We start from the raw sequence: 15542 nt of genomic DNA on the forward strand, positions 1-15542 counted from the left end.
AATCATTATTCTGAGGCAGAATAAGAGGTTGGATAAAGAGTCTGGACAAGATAAAATTTATCCAGTAAATAAAACATGTGTCTGAGAGAAATCTGAAATCCATAAAGCAAGCACAATACATCAAACAAGATAAGAAGCCAGGTTAACTCAGAGTGAGTAACGACAAGATAATTAAAGCCCAGACATCATAATATCATTCGCATACTGCCCGTCATGGTACAAGGAAGATGTCTTCTCTAACGAATGGCAAAAAAAAAAATCAACTGAAAGGTTCCTGTGCAAAAACAAACAAAAAGTGAACAAATTTCAAAACAGAGTTAACAAGAATTAAGGCTGTGTCGACAATCAAGTTTGGGCAGGTTGTGATGTACCATAAGTATTTATACTTACCCGAGTTGTGTCTGTCTGAATATCCCAGAGGTCCAACTGAGGTTCCCAAAGTAATGATGTGCCATAGCCCTGATGGTGTAAAAGAAGTTCTCGTTGTGGTCCAATCACAAGGATTAACTGAGTGACACAGCCATTGCAACTGTTTCCATACATGTTCTTCACATCACTTAAACCGTCCACAATTGATGCAAACGGTTTAGAACTTCTATCTGAGCCAGCAAACTTGACACTCCTCACAAAAAATTAACAAATGCTTTTTTAAATGTGAAAAAACACGAATTCACAGTTCAGAATTGACATTTCTTAGTTAGGTGGAAATATTTCTGGAAATTCAGATTTCTCCAAATTCAGAGGCAAATCATGTCGCACACAGACTCTGTGAGCATGTCTGCCCATAACCCTTGTCAATGTCCTGTATAAATTGGCACCAAGGTGGTCTACATTAGTTTAGGAATGGCGAGGCATCATTTTACACCAAATGAGTTGGCTCACGCCATCGGGATGATTCAATAGGGGGATGACTAAGACTGTGCTTGTTTCTCGTTACAATGTTTATGAAAGTGCCATTTGTAGGGTACTGACAAGCAGTGGTGTCGTGCTAAATTTTGAGGTGCCGGAGCCCTGAAAAAATGTGTCGACCGTGCGCCATCGCCAGATTTAATCGACCGTTACATCAAGTTTTAAAATGACACTCATCATTTCAGTGCCCACAACGAGTGATAAATGAAGTGCACGTTTTACGATGCTGAGCAAAAATCATAAATAACACTCACATGCACACTTAATCGCACTACTAAAAATCCCCTTTTTAGAAAAAGTCAAATAATTTTAGTCTTTAACCACCATTTTTCGACAAAACTGTGTATTTTAAGAAATTAAGAGAAGTTTTTATGATTATTTTTCAGGAGCAAATATCACCCATCACTTTTTGACGGGCATACGAGGAGAGGGGAAGAGTGAAAGAGAGGGGGTGGCAGAGAAGGGGATAGAAAGAGGGGGAGAGAGAGAGACAGGGGGGGGGGAAAGGCAAGGGAGGGGGGGGGAGAAGAGAAAGGTTTAGGAAGAGAGAGAGAGATGTGGGGAAGAGTGGGAGGGTGGTGGGGGAGCAAGGAGGAGAGAAGGGGAGGAGTGGGGAGACTCGGAAGGGGGCAGAGCGAGGAATGGGGGAAGAGAAGAGTAAGAAAGGAGTGGAGAGCAAAGCCTCACCATAATTTTCTTCTTTAACCATCATTCTCTCATCTCTCATCCCCTCTTCCTGTCCAGGCTGGAGTTCCTCAAGGCAGTATTCTGGGCCCTGTGCTTTTTTTGGTTTTCATCAATGATCTCTCAGAATCTCTGGAAAATTGTCTTTATCTCTTTGCTGATGACTCTACCTTCTGCCGTACCATCTGTCATCCTTCAGATCGGCAAGCAGCAGCCTCTTCGCTCTCTGCAGATCTGAATAAAATCATAAACTAGTCCAACACTTGGAACATGTCTTTCAATCCTGACAAATCTCACACTCACGATGTCTCTCCGAAAGGACCATCTGTAAACCCCTCCCCATCTACTTTCTCAACAATCCTCTTGTACAAGTCCTTTCATTCAAGCTTTTGGGTCTCACGATCTGCCATGATCTTTCCTAGGAAAGCCACATTTCCAAGCTGGCCTTCAAAGCCAGTGGCCAACTGGGCATCCTCCATCATGCAAAGTCCTTCCTTGGCACACCGGAGCTCCTAACCACACACAAAGCTTTCATCCGCAGCCTGATGGAGAACTGCGCTCCCCTCTGGGCTGGTGCTCCCGCCTCTCACCTTTCTCGGCTTCACGCTGTGGAAACCAAGGCATTTAGGATCATTAGTACCATGATGAAGCTGAGTCTTTGCGTCTCTCACTCTCTCACTACAGGCAGGTCGGTGGTCTTTCTATCTTTTGTTATCTCCTCTCTGGCCTTGCTCCCACCACCCCTTACTCTGTCTGTGGTCTGTACCCCCCATATTTCCGCAAGGCGCTCAAGGTCCGCCAGCAAGCCTCTGCTGGTGAAACTACCAAAATCAAGAATCACTGCTCACCTTCACTCTTTCATTCCTCTTTTTTCCCACCTCCAGAACAAACTCCTATACTCTCTTCAATCCCACTCTTCCCTCCAGGGCTTCAAAACAGCGATTCACCACAATCTCTTATACTCTGTCTGTGGTCTGTCCCCCCCCCCGCACCCCCCATATTTCCACAAGGCGCTCAAGGTCCGCCAGCAAGCCTCTTCTGGTGAAACTACCAAAATCAAGAATCACTGCTCACCTTCACTCTTTCATTCCTCTTTTTTCCCACCTCCAGAACAAACTCCTTTACTCTCTTGAATCCCACTCTTCCCTCCAGGGCTTCAAAACAGCTATTCACCACGATCTCTTATCTTACCCCATCCAAAAGCGTGATCTTTTCTACCCCCGCTAATCCACCCCAAACGCACCTCCTTCAAATTTCCTGCTTTCCTTTCTGATAGTCCCTGTAGTGTCCATCTCGTTTACCCCATGTACCCTGCACCATCCCTCTACCTGCCACAGATGTAATGTCTCTGTTGCCCACTGTTTTGTGCTTCTCTCTCTTGCCCCTCTTATCTCCTGCTCCGTTTGTTATATGTTCTGTGTGTTAGCTCTTGTACGAGTCTCGACATTGTATACCAAAAAAAACAAAAACGAAATTCATGTGGGTCATTTTTTTCAGATTATTTTTTTATTGTTGCTGAGCTAAGCCTTGCTTCGGACGGATTGAGTTGCCGGAGCGGTGCTTCGGTGCGCTCCAGCACCACTACAGCCCTGCTGACAAGATACCGTTGGAATCGCCAACCTCATTCAGATCACCCAAGGCATACAAGCTTTCTTGAAGATCATCATTGTGTTACACTTGCAACAAGAAAAAGAGCAATCAGAGATTGAAGACCCTCACCAGGACTTGTTTTGTGTGGTGTTTGTGTCGTTTTGTATGGTGTATTTCGTGTGGCATTTGTGTACTGGTGTGTTCCATAATTAATAAGAGGCATAATTAGAACCGCTACTTTATAACTGCTGGCAGTGATGACCAGGTACCAAGAAGTCCCACTTTGATGCAACCTTGCTTTGATCGGACACCTGACTCTGACCCATGACATTTTTTATTATTATTTAATTGAATTCACGATGAGATTAAAATAAATTCAAATCAAATGGAAGAACAAATATTTTGAGATGTGGATGACATCCCACCTCCTTGACTTAACTTGATTACATTTTCCACCAAATGAGGGTAAAATAGAGAAATCTGAAGTAATCTGGTGTGTGAGTGACTTCACATTTCAGCTGCGACTCCTCTACCCTCAAATCCCTCCAGGCACAGCCAAAGTGAGCCTTATTCAAAAAAAATTTAAGAAAGAAAAAAAAGAACCCAGATCAAAACATGTACACTCATGCTTTGGGCAACATTGTGTGAAGTTTCCCCTGGATTTGTCCAGCCATTCTGGAAAAGAAGATTCTTATATGTTTTAGCGTAAATACAATATGGCTGCCAAACCATGTGACCTTTGACGTTATATGTGTGAATCTTCTGTTCCTCATCAACGACAGACAGAAATTTTCATTCCACGTCTTCCCTGAGGAGTTTGTCTTTAAGGCCTCGGATGTGTTTTTTAATCACAGACTTCACTAGTTATTTAGTTTTCTCAGTACTGCTCGCCATTTGTTTCACATCTTGATTCTCGAGTGAAGAGGGTTTTATTATAAAGTTGAGTCCAAATTTTCACGAGTGAACGTTTCTTCCAACTGTTCCTCAATCCACTAAAAATCCCCACAATAACCTATGCTCACCCACCTCACCACAATCGCTCCAAATGTTTCAACCACCTCACCGCATCCACTCCGGACATTGCAACCACAGTCAGCACACAGAATGCTCACCACTGTCCTTTGAGGATATTGGGGAACTGGGGATGCTACCTGCCATGGCATTCGAGTAATCAGAAGGAACCCAAACAAGCAAAAAAGCAAAAATGAAGTAATCAGGAGGAGCCTGGATGGCGTCACATTTCAGCTGCTACTCCTCTACCCTCAAATCCATCCAGGCACAGCCAAAGTGAGCCTTATTCAAAAAAGAAAAAAAGAAAAAAAAAGAAAGAACCCAGATCAAAAAATTAATAATTCTGGTTGCCAGACCATGTGTCCAATGAAGTTTAAATTTAAAACTTGTATTCTCCATCATGACTGGATCATAATTATGAAGTTTCACATCAAGTGAATAAGCAGTTCCAGAGAAAACATCATTTAATATATTTCTTAAATTCAATATGGCTGCCAAGCCATGTGACCTATCAATTATTCCTTCACAATCTTGTACACTCATGCTTTGGGCAACATTGCGTGAAGTTTCCCCTGGATTTGTCCAGCCATTCTAGAAAAGAAGATTCTTATATGTTTTAGCATAAATCCAATATGGCTGCCAAACCATGTTTTCTTTGACATTATATGTGTGAATCTTCTGTTCCTCATCGATAGGTGGTCATACATGTAAAGTTTTGCATCGATTTGTTCAGCCATTTCAGAGAAGAAGATTTTTGAAGGTTTTTAAAAATAAAATAATAAGGCTGCCAAATCACGTGACCAATGATGTCATCAATTTTTTTCCCTGGATGACCCTCAAAATTTTTCATATTGATCAGATGTAGCCTTCTACATATGCAATTATGACGTCACAATGAAGGCACCTATGACGTCATGTAAAAATCACACTAATTCCCTATGAGGAGTACTTGCGATGTGCTAAGTTTCAATTTTTTCCTTGGTGCAGTTTCAGAGATGCAGAGGTCCAAAACTTTTCAGTTTTTCCAACATGGCTGTCACACCTCGTGACCTATGATGTCATAATTATCATTAAAACATTCTACCTGAGTAGTCGCTCCTATGGAGAAAATTTCGTCTCAATCTGAAAAGCGATTGCGGAGAAAAACATTAAAGTTCTGTGCGGACAAACAAACAAACAGACAGACAAATGAATGAAAAATCGTGCTTAGCACGACACTTGGCGAATGAGTTCACCTTTCTGTGTGGTGGTCCAAGCTGTAATGTCATGGAAAGTGTGGTGCTTATTTATTCGTGCATTAATAAAATGACGCGACGTCACAAATAACAATTATCAGGCGCGCGTTGTCATGGTAACGGCAGCAGATTGAAAATTTTCACAACTCATTTAAAGCCACCATGTGACATTCAACAACTTATCATCGGTGCTTGTTGCCTTCATTCTGATCGTAGAAAATATTTGAAAATACCTAGGAACATTGCTTTTCAACCAGCTTTACGATCCCGTTATCAGGTTTGAAATATGTTGTAAAACAAAAACATGTATTTTATATGTGTTTTTCATGTTTTGGGTGACCCTGACCTTGACCTTGGGTCAATTTCGATCAAACTTTGTACACGTTAATATTACATGCATAAATAGACAGTATAAGTTTCAATATAATAAGTGCAAAACTGTTTGAGAAATAGCCATGTGTAATTCACAAAATTACCCATTGGTTTATCATGGGCGATAATATAAAGTGATGCAGAATCCATATCCTGATCTTGAACATCACCAAAAGTCACATATCTTTTTGTATTGTGGATTTCTATCAGCTGTTAAAATTTCATCCAAATTGGTTAAGAATTGTGACCTGTAGAACGAATAGAATTTTTTTAAATCACGCCAATAGCTAAAAAATTTGACGTCATACGCTTGCGAAAACTGTGCATAACTTATACTAACATGCATTTTAAAACAGTTAGATATTCCATTGAAGTTTGTTTTGGCGTCAACAGGAAGTCGCTATAACATCCGGTTACTGAGTTATGTTCAAAAGCTTGTTTTCACTTTTTTTGACGTAACGTCATGACGTTAAGTGCGATTATGAAGTGATTTGATCCCAGACTATTTCAGCAAGATTGGCTATCACGTGTTAAAATTTGAGAATGATTGCTTCAGTAGTTTCGGCTGCACACGAGCGTAAATATTGTTACGGCTGTGGAAATTCGCATTACACCATAAAGGGCCCTCAGGTCAGATATCTTCATAGGTACATGTGTAGTTAGCCCAAACCCGTTGTATAGAGGGTTTTATGTGATTCATCCGGGCTGCGACGCTTTGAGTTAGCCATTTTTTCTTTTCTGTCGTTATTTTGAACCAACCACGTCTCAACCGCAATCACACAACAACCACCTTAACCACCACACCAGCCATCATCACCAACTATAACCACGCTCCAACCCAGAGACAACAACCACAACGCCAACCCTCACCACAGAAGACCCTCCACCACCTTCGCCTTCACCTTCACGAATTCATCCCACATCATCGCTTCCATGGCCATTCCTGCACCACCTATGAACACTGAACGTCGGGCTGTCTCGGGCCCGTTCGGCGATTGGTGCCGAACGCACCGAGCCGCGAGCGCGAATGGCGGCCTTTCCGAGGGGAAAAAATTGGATCAGAAATGCTTCACGCCCACTTCTCCTCCGTCCAATTGGCGAGCGCGGGGCGGTTTGGCCCCGCCTCCAAGCGTGTGTATGTGAAGTCCGTATATGCAAATTTTAGGATCAGGAGAGGTTCACGCCCATTTTTGCCCGACCAATGGCTGACCGGGGGGGGGGGCGGCGTGGCCCCGCCTCCAATCGCATTCTGATCCTAAAATTTGCATATTGGCTGCTCCTGCCGCCTATAAAAAGGCGAGCGCAAGGCGAATCAAAGAGAGTTGGGTTTTGGAGTTGCTTGGAGAGTGTCGTCGAGAGGTTGCTCTTGGGGACAAGGAGCGTTGCGTTGGTGGAGTTGAGGGGAGTGAACGCGGTGGAACTGCAAGCAAGGGAGCTTGGGTCCGAAGCAGGAAGGACGGCGGTCGGCGACGAGGTTGTGGTGTGGGGGATCGCTTGTCTCGTCGCGGGACCCAAGCCAGCCAGCCATTCCCCTCCCCCAGGGCATCAACAATTTCCCCTTTCCCCCGTGCTGAGATAGTGCAAAAGGGGGCCCCGTTCCCACCCCACCCCAAACATCGTGCCAACGAAACCCGCCAAGGGGCACGGAGTCGGGGCACAGCGGTGCGGCCACATTTGCAGCTTGCCCGCCAACGCGTCACGAGGACGCGGGTAAGACCTCCCCGGTCTCGCGGACCTGTCCGCTCCTCCAGGTCACGCGCACATTTGGCCTACGGGCCTGTCTGCCTCCTTGTCTGTGAGGGTGGCTTCTTTCCTTTGCTTTTGTGTAAATGTGTGTTGGCGCCGTCTGTGAAGTAAAACTGTATAAGTGTTGCCGTGTGTGTGCGTAGTCGGTTTTAACTGCTTTTCTTCTTGCATTTGCTTTTTGTGTATGGCTGTATATACGTGCTTTCTGTGTGTCGCGTAATAAAGTGCTTGCATGTTGAATTGTGCCCGTTCGTCTCCTTCCTTTTGATTGACTCTCCATCCTGCTTCACGTAAGGGGTTCATAGTGGGTGCAACATCCCGGTAATTAATGTGAACCGTCCAGGTCGACGATAACACCGCTCGGTTATCCCGATAACAGGGAACGGGCCGCCCAAGCGGTTCGTGTCTGGAGTCGACCTGTGGCGAGGTACCATCGCCTGGTTTACCATCCGCGTGGGTACTTAGGTAGGTCGAGTTTCGCGAACAACCCTATCCTACGCGGGTGGCCGATTGGCACGATTGTGGTGAGGTCGAAAGGCCCACCCGTGACTGGCTCCGGGCGATAGTTCCCGGAGGGTCACGACTGAATTGTCCGTCCGGTGGGCGACGTGCCGCGATTCGAGTTACGTGGCCGTCCGCACGCCGGCGGGCGCGAATTCGCAACAATATTTTTTTTTAAAATGACTTCAATAAGCAAAGCTTTGACGTCATACACTTGTGAAAAATATGCGTAATTTGTAATAAGATGCATTTAGTAATTATTTAGATATTTGAATGAAGTTTAATTTGGCGTCAACCGGAAGTTGCTACCACTTCCGGTCACTGAGTTATGTCCAAAAATGTGTTTCACGTTGTGTGACGTTTAGTCCGATTAAGACGGGGTTTGGACGCGGACCGTCTCAGGTGGATTGCCTATCAGGTGTAAAATTTTAAGAACGACTGGTTCAGCCGTTTGGGCTGTAGACGACCGGACAAACAAACAAACCAATGTCACCCGCAGGGTGACCCGTATCTTGCCAAAAGGTGACCACGTGTGACTTCTTTAAGGTCACACTGAGGTGAACAGAGCTGATATCCACGAGGAGCGACTCCTTGAGGAATATCTGCCGACGAGAGATTCCGATGAGAATCGTTCTACAGAGTAACCATGAAAAATATGCGTTTGCCTCATAACGTTATCAAATGACGTCATAATGTCTCAAGGTTGATATATCTAGAAAGCACTCATCGAGGTGTTCAATTTGAGGTACTACACGATATGGTTCCTAAAACTTGAAAATTTGACCTTGGGGTCAAATATGTTTGACCTTAGGCGCTAACCATGAAGGTCAGGGCCAATCACCACCAAAAATTAATCAGCTGAGCACCAGACCATGAACTATATTCCCTTGAAGTTTGAAGACGATCCGATCAAAATTACTCAAAAATAAGGGTTTCGTCGACTCCCCTGATTTGTGACAGTGACCTTGAACTTTGACCTTGACCTTCAAAATTTTATGCGCTGAAAGGGACCTCTATAGGCTTCTGATATGCGAAGTTACAAAAATTTCCAATGATAACTGTGCTCTGCAGAGTGATTTATACGTGATTACAGACCAAAAAAAAAAAAACATATGAAGGTCAAGGCCAATCGCCACCAAAAATTAATCAGCTGAGCGCCAGACCATGAACTATATTCCCATGAAGTTTGAAGACGATCCGATCAAAATTACTCAAAAAATAAGGGTTTCGTCGACTCCCCTGATTTGCGCCAAAGTGACCTTGACCTTTGACCTTGACCTTCAAAATTTTGTGCACTGAAAGGGACCTCTATAGGCCTCTGATATGCGAAGTTACAAAAATTTCCAATGATAACTGTGCTCTGCAGAATTTTTTATACGTGATTACAGACAAACAAACAAACAAAAAACAAAAAAAAACATACAAGCTGACCAACATATCTTGCAAAAACTTCGTTTTGGCAAGATAACAAACAAACGGAACAGACCAACATACTTGACAAAATCTAAGATTTCGCCAAGTGACAAACAAACAAACACGAAAAAGACATCGTGCAGAGTACAATACTTGCAAAATTCACCCCCTCTCCAAAGGTTGCCATGGATACATGAAATTGTCCATTTCATTAAGATTAAAATTCACAATCTTAAATTTTCAGGTCAAATGGATGTAAATTGATTCTTCTTCAGACTGAAATTGATGATTTTAGAAGTTTGACCTCACGTAAAGTTGTTTCCCAAATTCAGCAATGTACTATGCAATTGCTCCTTAATTCTCAGGTTAATCAGATGAAAATTGATGATTTTTCAGATGAAATTTAATGATTTTCGAAGTTTGACCTTGAGTTGACCTTTGACCTTTTGACCTCAAAAATAGTTGGTTTCCTAATTCAGTGATGCATTCTGCATATCTTGCTCAAATTTCAAGTCGATCGGATGAAAAATGACGATTTCAGAAATTTGACCTCAAGATGACCTATGACCTCAAAATCAATAGGCTTCTTAGTTAAGACTTCCTCGACAACTTGGTAAGGTTTCATGACGATCGGTTTAGAATTGTGACCTGTAGGCGACAACCAGATAGACAAATTTACAGACAGACAGACAGACAGACAGACAGACAGAATAACAAAATAGACACTAATATACTTGAAAAAGTATATCTTTTCATGCGCTTCCTTCAGCGCATGAGCCATAGTCTTTGCATTATGATGAGAGTGTGGAGCAGTAGTTTTCTGGGCCTAATACCACTGGTATGAATCCTGTTCCTTCGGCGAGAGTAAAAAGGAACCTATTTTCATGAGCACAATAACTCGAGGATGATTTTGAAAAGTAATCAATGATCAAGTTTTGACACGTAGACGTTTTGGAACAGGATTCATACCAGTGGTATTAGGTCCAGAAAACTACTGCTCCACTCGGTCTAACATATTGTCATCAACAGCAAAGCATCCAATGGTCAATGCAACATTACAAGTGGATGATGAAATGGCACTATATTTTTTTTCATCTACTTGTCTGGAATTATTTCTCTAATTCAATGATGAACTGGTAAAAATCAGGAATCAAGGTTTGGAGCGATTTGTTAATTGTGCCATTAGGTAGCATGATGGTTTGTTGGTGGGGATCCTTATGGTATAGGATGGCATTTGAGTTGGTTGAAAAACTGATCTCATATTTGAGAGGGGTGCTATGACTTTTGTCAGGTACAGGAATGAGATCATGATACCTGAAGTCGATATACCCAAAAAGAAAGGTGCAAACTTCATCTTTATGAATAATAACACCCTTCCACAGCCTGAAAATGTCGTCAACACTTCAGGACCACAACAGTCTCACATGGACTGGCATGCATGCATATTCAGACTTATATGTGTGACTGAACACACTTCAGACATTCTCTGCAAACAGGTTTGCATTCACAAACTACTAAATAATTAATCATACATATAACTTACCATTATTGTAGTCTCTGAGCAGAGAAAAATGAATCCATAAACACGAAGGGTGCACAAATTATGGAACTCCGCTCAGCTATTAATTCTTTCCCTCTTAGATTTAAATGGTTGCAATGAGGTTTTTAACCAGCATGCCTCGACTTGACTGACCACCGATCATCGTAAAGGAGCCCCTTGCCGTTTTTCCCACCAATCATCATAAGAGAGGGATGATTAATAAATATTTGCTTGACCGTAAATAGTCGGTCTAAAAGTTGTGTTTGTGTTCCAGCCCACCCGCTGTTTTCCTTAAGCTCATACATGATGGAAACAATGCTTGTCTGTCGTCAGACCAATAATCTCCCAGGTCGTCATCTCATTACTGGTCCTCAAATGGTCTAAATTGTCCTCTTATCCAACCACAGGAAGCTCTGGCTTCGTCACCTCTTTATCCATCGCACATTTTCCAAGCCAACTCTCTGAGAGACTGCTGCTCCTCATTGCTGCTATCTGAAGACTGCTGAATGTGTTTCTCTTTAATATAAAAATCAGTCAATTAGAAATTTCAGTCTGTCATGAACCTTCCAGATGATTAAGTCACCTTTTCCTCACCTGTCATTTGACTCTGAGCTCATTGGAATGGCTCGTTGGAATGGCTCGTTGGAATGGCTCGTTGGAATGGTGGGGTTGTTTCCAGCCCATCTCACTCTTAAAGGAGTAAACAAGCCACAGCTCCTTTACTCCATGACAACTATCTAGCCAACTGCTTTAGAACAATGAATAATGGCGTTGGTGTTGAACTTGGCAATCGTTTTCGTTCAGCACCTCATTAAGAACTGTCTAGGCATCTGCCAACAGCAATGAATGGAATTTCCATGGATTATAAATGTAATTATGGTTTTTTTTGTTTTTTTTATTACAAAGTTGAGGCCTGCGGAAGAGCTCGAATACAGATCAGAACAGAACATGATAAAATTGAACAGAAAGAACATAGTGAAAGGAGAGGAAGACACCAACAGCAGGGTGGAGGGAGGCTTGGAGAAAAATGGATGAGAGAGCAAGGGGAGGGGGAGGAGGACACAGGTGATGAGCAAGCAGGAAACAAGCTCAAACACCTTGCTAGTTTTTTCTGGGAAAATCCATAACAATCTCAGACATAAAACGTAATCAGCACAGCAAACATATAATCTCATCCTGCAAACACATGAAGCAAATTCTGTGAAGCAAAATCTCTGCATCTATATACTTTGTCGACATACAAGATTAACAAGAAAAAGAGCAATCAGAGATTGCAAACCCTTACCAGGACTTCTTTTGAGTGGTGTATTTTTATAGGTTTTCAGGTGAATCCAATATGGCTGCCAAACCATGTGACGTATGACATCATATGTGTGACCATTTGGCTCCGCATGGATGGGCGGGCACATGGGCAAAGGTTTGCATCAATCTTTTCAGCCATTTCGAGAAGATTTTTGAAGGTTAAAAAAAAAGGCTGCCGAATCACGTGGCCGATGATATCATCAAAAAACATTTGTGGACCATTTTATCCCAGGATGACCCTCAAATTTTTTATACTGATCGGATGTAGCATTCTACATGCAATTATGACATCATAACAAAGGCCCCTATGACATCATAAAAATACCACACTCCTCCCCCATGAGGAGTACTTGCTATGTGCAACTTGTACACCCATGGCTTGGGGAACACTTACTCAGGGGTTTCCTTAGAAGCCGGTTACCGGCGACCCACAGCCGTCTACGAGGAAAAATGTCAAAGGTCGACGCCTACTTCAGCGCCGAGTGTTCGATTTTTTTATTTTTTTTTTGTCACCACGGAATCTCTACACCCCGTTTTGAAATCCGAGACGAAAACACATGAGTATTTCAATGAAAGTGGGCTTACTTTTACTGTTAGTACTCTCGCCAGGTCGAGCACAACACTGACCTAAAAATAACACAAGCAGCTAAAACACACCTCCTGCAATGGAGAGTTCTCTGCTTTAGCCTCGTTTTGGACTGTTGGCCTGATACCCTGATACCATACAGCAATGACCTCAATAAAATAAACTTTGTAGGCCTCGCAGTTTCGGTGCCGAAACAATGGCATCGAAACAAAAATTCCTGTTTGACTTTGGATTTTCGAAGAAGTCCAAAGTCATGGGAGGTAAGCTTCTGGCCATCAGTAATTGGTCTAAACTTGCACTCTCGCAAGTGCAACGTTGTTGTTGTTTCACGAAACACGTGTTTCACCAAGTACATTTTGAGCTTTTGTCAAGTGATGCGGCTCCAAAATACACGGTCACCCGTTGTGCCTTTTTAATTTATAAAGTCATTCGCCTTTAAACTTAAAGCAGCTTTTGTACATGTTATTATTCGTGATAATTTGCACTGAAAATCGCCGTTTATTCACTGAAGTGAAGGCCAAGTATGAGCAGCTGTGAACTGGCCAACTGAATATTGGTACCACAGGTACATGCATGTACCATAGACTTGAACTAACTATACAGTATAGCCGAATTTCAGTCAACCAGTCAGTCAGTCATTATGTTAATGCAACTACATCCAGAATAGGCCGAACCACCTGTTTTTGTGGAGTTTTCCACCCCAACAGCATGATAATATGAGAACTATTTCATGTCAGAAATCATGCTAGAATGCATCTCCAGCCATCTAGGATCCTCCGGCTTCCAGGGCCCTAGGCGGGCCCTGGACCCCGGCCATACAGCTGCGCTCCCTTCGCACGCGGTGATATTAACCTGCTACTTTTTAATGGTAGCTTCCTACTCCAAAAAATAAGGAAACCCCTGCTTACTTGTGTGAAGTTTCTGCTCGATTTCTCAAGCCGTTCTGGAAAGGAAGATTTTTTGTAGGTTTTATGGTAAATCCAACATGGCTGCCAAATCAAGCCACCAATGACATCATATGTGTGAACCTTCTGCTCCTCATGAACAGGCGGTCAGACGTGTAAAGGTTCACGCCAGTCTGTTCAACCACTTCAGAGGTTTTTGAACTTTTTTTTTTAAAGTCAATATGGCTGCCAAATCACGTGACCGATGACATCATGAATTTTTTTCTGTGGATCATTTTATCCCTAGATGACCCTCAAAAATTTTCATACTGATCGGATGTGGCATTCTACATATGCAATAAAGACGTCATAATGAGAGCATCTATGCCGTCATAAAACTTACTTATTCCCCATGAGTACTTGCCATGTGCCAAGTTTCAATTTTTTCCTTCGTGCGGTTTCAGAGATACAGAGGTCCAAATTTTTCCCATTTTTCCATTATGGCTGCCACACCACATGACCTATGACGTCATAATTACCATTACAACATTCTACATGAGTATTCGCATCAATGGTGAAAATTTTGTCTCAATCCGACAAGCAGTTATGCAGAAAAACACAAAAGTTCTGTGTGGACAACAGACAAACAAAGAAACAGACAAAGAAACAAAGAAATAAACAAATGGACCCAAATGCATTCCCTTCTCCTTTGACGAGGGTAATTTAGCCTTTACAGTTGTCATGTCTCTTGCAACCTGCTGCACCTTTACAATGGCGGTGCGATTGTATAACCACTAGTGCGTGCCTGTACGTGTGTGGCCGTACGTGCAAAAAAAACAAACAAACAAACTTTCAAACCGCGTGCCAGAAACAACAACCACACAGGCCGTTCCTTCGCCCTCGCGTGCCCATATGTGCATGGCCATACGTGCAAAAAACAAACAAAAAACTTTCAAACAACCACACAGGCCGTTCTTTCGCTCTCGTAAACAACGACTGGATCGGGGCATTGTGTTTATCTATAAATGCACATAAGAAATCGAGAAATTATGAGAATACAGTAAGTCATCACTATCCGGAAGTCCATACGTTGTAACCCATAATGGGGAACGTGGCTGAGGATCTCTTCCCCAACGGCCACGCCTACGCAGCAACGTGTCCTGTCATTTGTAACGAAATGGCGCCCTTTCCCCATCGGCCACGCCTACGCAGCAACGTGTTCTGCCATTGGTAACTAAGGCGCCCTTTCCCCATCGGCCATGCCTACGCAGCAACGTGTCCTGTCATTGGTAACTAAATGGCTCCCTTTCCCCATCGGCAACACCTACGCAGCAACGTGTCCTGTCATTGGTTTGGTAAATAAATGGCTATAACCTGGGAACCACTTGTCCGATTAATATCAAACCTTGAAAAGGCACATACTCAGGTCCCCAGCAATATACCTGGCAAGTTTCAATTAGATCGGACCAGTGGTTGTCGAGAAACAGCGGCAACAGACACAGACACAGACACAGACGCACACAGATTGCTAGAATTATAGATAGATGAAGTGTGGTTTTAACGTTTTTTCGACCAATCATCGTTTTTACCCCTCAGCCCAAATTGGCTAAGGGGTATTGTCGTCATAGGCATTGTCCGGGCCTCCGTCCGTCTGTCAACTTTTGGTTTCCGTCAATTTCGAGGAGAACGCCTTGTCTAATTAAATCCTTTTTTGCAGGGTGTGTTGGGGTTGAGTAGAGGAAGGTTCCTTTCGAAAATGGGCGCGTTGC

The 15542-nt window shown here is 43.1% G+C and overlaps 1 long non-coding RNA gene across 1 annotated transcript in view; it reads right to left on the bottom strand.

The window, feature by feature from the left end:
* Positions 1–177: 177 nt before the first annotated feature.
* LOC147033000 (uncharacterized) overlaps positions 178–15542 on the bottom strand; it is a 45199-nt gene continuing 29834 nt past the window's right edge. The window contains exons 2-3 of the long non-coding RNA XR_015052218.1: positions 391–459; positions 178–274 (exon numbers count right to left, since the gene is read on the bottom strand). This is a non-coding gene — a long non-coding RNA (uncharacterized LOC147033000). The remainder of the gene's footprint in view (positions 275–390; positions 460–15542) is intronic.

Source organism: Eptatretus burgeri, chromosome 2 (genome assembly GCF_056783735.1).
Source record: "Eptatretus burgeri isolate ZD-2024b chromosome 2, Ebu_testis_v1, whole genome shotgun sequence".
NCBI lineage: Eukaryota > Metazoa > Chordata > Myxini > Myxiniformes > Myxinidae > Eptatretus > Eptatretus burgeri.